The sequence below is a fragment of the Saccopteryx leptura genome, chromosome 8, assembly GCF_036850995.1.
Source record: "Saccopteryx leptura isolate mSacLep1 chromosome 8, mSacLep1_pri_phased_curated, whole genome shotgun sequence".
In the NCBI taxonomy this organism is placed as follows: Eukaryota; Metazoa; Chordata; class Mammalia; order Chiroptera; family Emballonuridae; genus Saccopteryx; species Saccopteryx leptura.
Window position 1 is genome coordinate 11,594,100 of NC_089510.1, and position 7,180 is coordinate 11,601,279.

Below are 7,180 nucleotides of genomic sequence, written 5' to 3' on the forward strand. Positions count from 1 at the left end.
GACATTAAAGATTGTTGGAAATGGACATACTGGAGTGTTTTGGAGACAGCTAGAACAACCCAGGTGTGTCATATGGCAATGAAGTGTGAAACAGCATAGATGCCAATCGGTTACAGTTCAGTAGAAAAAGTTGGGAAACAGTAAATCCTTGAGGGTGATGTCTCAGTCATTTGTACCTACACCAACTTGTCTATATGTTCGAAATGTTAATACTTAGTCAACAATTTCAGTTCTGAAATTAATATAAATTACTTGTGTTACCACAAGCATTCATGGTTTTGGGTGGCACTGATAGAGACTAATAACTTGAAAATGTCATGACTTAAATAGCTTAAATAGATATTTCCTTTATATGAGGTTAGAAAATTATTTTAAGATGCCGGTAATTCTATTTTATATTGAAAACTTGGCTCTTGAAAGACATTGGGTTTGTGAAGGTAATTCCATTGAAGGACAACTCTCTCCTCATCTAAGTAGCTTTAGTTTATAAGATTTCTAAAGGAAACGATTTTCCAACAGCAACTTATTTACATTTCGTTAACATAGTCACTCCTTGGTTCTGAAGCTGTCGAGTATGATAGCATATTTCTGTTCCCTACTCACGGGCATTGACTGTCCTATTGTGTTTCTAGAAGTTTTACTTTGTTACCTACACGCACCACAGACTTGTCAGAATCTTAAGGGCATGAGATAAATTAAAAGATGAAAAACAATTCACAAGAAAAGGCTAAGAAGTGTGTCAACATAAGATGATGTGGATAATCAGTAATAAACACATTCCCATTCTTGCACAAATATTTGTTGAGCATTTACTATGTGCTGAGCACTGTGCTAGCACTGTAAATACAGCAGAGAATAAAACAGAGGAATCCCTGTCATCATGGAACACGTGTACTTGTACATGAGAAGTTTTCCAAGATAAGGTTCGGTGGCCCAAACTCTTGATTGGGAAAACTCTTTTGCTTTAAGTTCATGTTCTGTTACATTACTCAGTGAATAGAGTACTGCAGTTAGCACCTTAGCCTTCAAACTCCCGAAGAAGATAAAAAATACGTTTCCGCACAGACATTCAAATGTATTCCTGAAACAAATGGTGTGTGATAAAAAAGCTCATTTGCAGATTGTTGCTAATTGTATCTCGTACATATACTTTTGCTTCCTTCACTGTGAATTAGAGTGGTAAAAAATGATTATACATTTTAGAGGAGAGAAAAAATTTACTGCTCGGGTGCTATAAAATGTAATGGCCTTTTATAACGTTTTATCATTGGCTCCGATGGATTAGGACAACTTTCATGGCGGAACTGTGAATAATTAAACACTCCCATGTGTAGCAAAGTGAGAAGAGATTAGAATCTTATTTAAGGGATACTAGAACTGTCAGATATTATAAAGTATGTTGAGTAGAGAGCAACAGAAATACTGATTACCGCTCTGAAATATTATCGTAGTTGTCGCTGCAATGTTATTTTTTTTCCCTAAATATTCTGAAAAGTTTGAGACATTCCTTTTTCTTTATTAGGTGGTTAGAAGTAAATTTTGGTGCCTACATTTCCTTAGTGTCAAAAATCGCAATCATTTTCTGAAGGTGCTTTCTAAAATAGTTCTTCAGCATCCCCGTTTCAGCCATTTGCATCGTGAGTGTTACGGGATGCGTGTCTGTGCTCCCGCATTTGTATTTGAGACCCTGCCCCCCAATATGATGGTATCAGGAAGCGGGGCTTGTGGGAGATAATTAGGTCATGGCGGTGGAGCTCCCAAGACGGGGATCAGTGTCTTTATATAAACAGGAAGAGAGCACACCCTCTCCTTCTCTCTTTCTGCTCTAACCTGCTAGTATTAGATGTGAAGGGTTGGCCTCCTTGCTTCGAAGTGGGACTAATTCTGTGACACAGTTTAGGCACCAGAGCTTCCTGGAGCCAGAAGGCAGGCACTAGTTTCCAGCCGAGGGCGGGAACAGTGTGACTTCCGTTCCTCTGCCCCATCTCCCCAGGTCCTCCAGGCCCTGTCTCCTGGGCGCACACTCCCAGATACACGGGTGGGACAGAATGCCCATCTCAGGCTCTGCTCCGGGGCAGCCAACCTCAGACACCATATATTCTATACATGGAATTAAATTGTGTTGTGAGAAGACTCGGGTGCCATCTGCAAACACAGCGGACCCCGCAGACACTGCAGAAACAAAAGGCAGTTCCTGGAGGTTTCTCAGTCCCTTAATTTCCTCTTGGCTCCTGAGTCACTTGCATAACCTTCTTCACTAGGACCCCTGGTTATTGATTGCAAAACTGACTTCTGTCTTCCTCCGGACACTTTTAGTTCATGGGTCGTCTTTCGGGTATACTGCACTGCACCACAGCGTTCTGTTTCCGGACGATGGCCTGGTCCCTTGTTTTCCTTAGTGTTCTGCGCAGGGTGTTCTGTGCAGGGTGCGCCCTGCCCCCTAGACCTGCCTTCATCTCGCGGGAAGTGTGGGTTGGGAGGGACAGAGATGCCCTTAGGTGGGTGGCGTTTTGTTCCGGTCAAATGTAAAGAAAGAGGAGGAAAAAAGTTATCGAATCTTCCAGGATCACTTTTAGGAAAAGTTACAAAATAGTGTAAATAAGCTGAAGAGCAAATATAGTATTAATAGTATAATAGACTAGCCAGATGGCCAGAGCATCACTTATTTTCTCTTGATCTGAGAAACTTTTTGGCCGGGGCGGAGGTAGCTAGGAGTGCTCACTTGAGGAGCATCTGGTCCATGGGAGGTGCCGTGTGCAGATGTGTGACAAAAGGGGAGGAGCATGCACTCTGATTTTCCAACCCACTTCCCATCACCGAATGTGGATGAGAGGGTTGAGTTGTGATGCTTGTTTGAGACCATAGGGCAGAAACCATGTCTGAGGATGGCATAAGAATAACATAAAAGCAGGCACTTTCCTGAAAACTGTGGAGCTATATGACCAGTTCTGAACTGCCCAAACTTTTAGGTGACGGAAAAACAAGCTTTGATTTTGCTTAAGCCATATTCTGTTGAGACTTGTTTAAGAACCTACCTTCTATATTTATTAGTTCAGGGAAGCATTATAATATAGTAGAAAAAGCATGAGACCGGGTGTTAAGAGACCAGAAAACTAGAAATTATATTAAGGCAAGAAGTATCTTTGTAGATAAATTAAGGAAATATGGGTAAAATGGGTGAGACTGTGCATAATGTAAGGCACTTTCTAATTGTAAAACATTGTGAAAAATAATTTTAAAATACAAATAAAAATACTCAGACAATACCATTTTGTCAGTTGGGGAGATTTTAATGAATTATATAACTTCTGTATCTAGATAAATATGAGATTAATATCTTTAAAAATTGCTTAAACAAAATTGTTTTTATAAAATGATTTATGAATGAGTAGTTCAAAATTTAGACATTTTCCTTTAATGCTCTGAATTTTAAATTTGCCTTTCTCAAAATAATAAAACAATATATTACTAGATTTTTTTGTTGTTTAGGTGAGAGGAGGGGAGATAGGCAGACTCCTGCATGCACCCATGCCAGGATTCACCTGGCAACCCCATCTGGGGCTGATGCTCGAGTACCGAGCTATTTTTAGTGCCTGAGACTGAAGCACTCCAATGGAGCTATTCTCAGTGCCCCAGCCCACGCTTGTACCAGTTGAGCCACTGTCTGCAGTAGGCAAAGAGGGAAGGAGCAAAGAGAAGGAGATGGTCACCTCTCCTGAATGCCCTGACTGGGAATTGAACTCGGGATGTCCATACATGGGGCTGACACTCCCTCCACTGAGCCACTGGCCAGGGTGTAGAACTTTAATACATATCTGTCATATCTAGTATGTACTCTAAAGCTTACAAAGTATTTATTTCTATACTGAAAAATATCCACATTGACATAGTATATTAAAGATCTCAAATACATTGATTGAGTGTGAAAGTCCACTGGAGCCTAATCTCATGAGGACAGGCCCAATACCTGTTTTAGTCACTGATGTATTCTCTACACATAGCACAAACCTGGCATGTTGTAGAAATTCCACATGTATTTGTTGAATGAACAGATGGATGCTGGTCACCTCTGCACTGCGAGAGATGACTATCATCAACTGTTGATGAAACCTACCCGCAGTGGAAGTCCCTTGAAACAATGATCCTAAAATATAACACTCATTTCATTTTTAAAAAGTTTCCATTTATCCATAAACAAATTATTTCATTTCAAAAATAATTTTGGGTCATTTTTTTCCCCCATCGAGTGTCCTTTTTAAATTTTCTATAATCACCCATCTTTAATCTTAATATTCAATTTTCATCTCCTTGCGTCATTTTTGATTTAAACTTTGTCTCTAAAAGGGCTGAGGAATTCATCATAAGTCCTACATCTGCTGCCCAATATATCAAATTTTCTAAATTATGATGTTTTCATTAGTTATCGTTTAGAAGAAGAAGTCCAGTGATTTACTTTGATCTCCATTCCATCAGCTATGCCAAATTATTATATTCTAGAGAGCTTTTCCTCCTTCTAAAAGAAATGGAGAGGTAGGATAGTCCCAAGAGCTTTTAACATCCATACGTAGCAAAGGGAGAGACTAAATTTTCTGAAAGATATATATATATATATATATATATATATATATATATATATATATATATATAAATGTGTTTGTATATCATGTAATTATATGTCAGCAACATGGAAGGGCTTAGCGAAAAACAACTTTGATATTGGTATGTATATTTTGTTAGTGAAGAACTTTTTTCAAACCAGCAAGAACCTTTTTATTAAATGTTCAAGAAATGGTAAGGTTGACTCCTATTTCCTGCATATCAGCTCACAAAAGTAACTCTTTCAACAGCTGTGAAGCAGTAAATCAAATATTGACTGAGTTACTTGTTATTTAATTTGCAATGATTTCAGTGCTTTTCTAGTGGTAGCCAAGGCACAGGGTGTATGTAATTCAGTTGTATTCTTTCTTGTAATCTGAAGACATATGACAGTACCTTATAAGGGTCTGGATCACAAAAAGCGTTAATACAGAATTTTCAAAATAATTAGTAAAAATGTCATTCATTTCCAATTAGTTCCTACTCCTTATCTTTTTTTTTTTTTTAGCTTGAGAGACAGAGACCCAGAGAGTGACAGACAGCCAGGAAGGGAGAGAGAATGAGAAGCATGAATTCTTCATTTTGGCCTAGTTGTTTACTGATTGCTTTTGCATATGTGCCTTGACTGGAGGGCGGGGGGGCTTTAGCTGAGTCAGTGACCCTTTGCTCAAGCCAATGACATTGGGCAAGTCAGCAACCATGAGGTCATGTCTATGATCCCACACTCAAGCCAGAGACCCCATACTCAAGCTGGAGAGCCTGTGCTCAAGCCGGTGACCTCGGAGTTTTGAACCTGGGTCCTCTGTGTCCTAGACCAATGCTTTATCCAATGTGCCACAGCCTGGTCAGGCCCTGCTTACATTTTTTCCCTATGTTTTACTTACAATTCAGTATTATACGCGTCTACGGACATACCAGCCTGTATGCGCCCAATCTTGTCAGTATTAAACGTTTCGTGAGTTTTTATTCTATTTTTGTTTATAGTTCTTATATGAATTTTTTTTTAATAATTACTGAATTTGTGCACTTGACCAGTTAAAAGTCATGTTTAGGTAGTAGCCTAAATTAAACTTAAGCCTTGGAAGCTTTGATAAGTTCTAGTTTTATGCCCTCTAGTGCATATTATTTTCCCACCCAATTAAGAAAAGCTCAATTTGAGAAAAAATTTTGGGAATGCTAAATTTTGGTCTGAGCATCTATTTTTCTAACATGTTTTAATGAACTGCTCTGTAAATGTGTTAATGGCCCCTATCATTAACTTTATTTCTTTTTTACAGAGCTAAGCTGTATCACTTTATTAGAACTGAACTGATTTCTCAGCCAAATCCTTAATTTTATTTTATTGCACTTTAAACTTTTTGAATTGGGAAGACTGACGAGATTGATGGCCCTGGAAATTCTTATTATGTGTCTTAGATGGAAATCACCACGCCTGGAACAGAACTAGAGTGCTCAAGGATTATTCAGAGAGTAGGTGACAGAAAATGTGGTCATATCATCAGAGAGAGGCTCTCAGGTGAAACAGACTTTAATCTGTGATGGACCATCACCGTGTCAGTTCTCTGAGGAGGAGTCTATTATTCTACACATCTGTTTACTCAGAGACAGAATCATCCTTTCCCCTTCCGCCTTCTGAGTTGTGGGTTCACTCCATTGTCACATCCTGTTGATTTTAACATAAAATCTTTTGGGAGTTGGTGCTACTACTTTATTCTGTCTTCATGGCCACTGCTCTATGTCAAAGCCACCATGTTATGTTTCCAGGACAAATCTAGTGGACTTCTAGTAGACAAATTTAGTATATCTATTAAACAAATCTGGTAATGTCCTGTTAAACATCACAAAAATTTTACCGTCGTATATAAAAAGTATCCACATTTCTTACCATTCCAATCGTCTCCCTGATCTATGTAGCTGTTCTATCTGTATGGTATGCCTAGTTACATTAACCTTCTTTTTATTTCTTTGTTTACCAGGGTATATTTTTATTGTTGTTGTTTGTTCTTAAATCCCAGGCCCTCCAACCATGTTGCTTTACTTGCTACCACGCTCTTCCCTCAGCCTGAGCGTGGCTGATTCTCATTCTTCAAATCCTGTGTTAAATTTTATTTCCTTAGGGATTTCTTCATTGACTCTCACTTCTGGCAGGATCTCCCAGTTCTTTTTGTTTTGTTTTGTTTTTTGTTTTTTTGTTTTTGTTTTGTTTTGGATTGGTTGTTATGACACCGATAAATCTTGTCCTCATGTATTAAAGTCCTCCTTTAAAAAGTCTCTCATTAGTCTGACCTGGCGGTGGCGCAGTGAAAAAAGTTTCAGCATACGATGCTAGGGATCCATGTTCGAAACCCTGAGGTCGCCAGCTTGAGCGTGGGGTCACTGGCTTGAGCTTGGAATCATACCTGACCCCATGGTCGCTGTCTTGAGCCCAGCATCACTGGCTTGTGCAAGGGGTCACTGGCTCAGCTGAAACTCTCTGGTCAAGCACATAAGAGAAAGCAACAAATGAACAACTAAGGTGCCGCCAACTATGAGATGATGTTTCTCATCTCTCTCCCTTTCTGCCTGTCTGCCTGCCTGCCTGTCT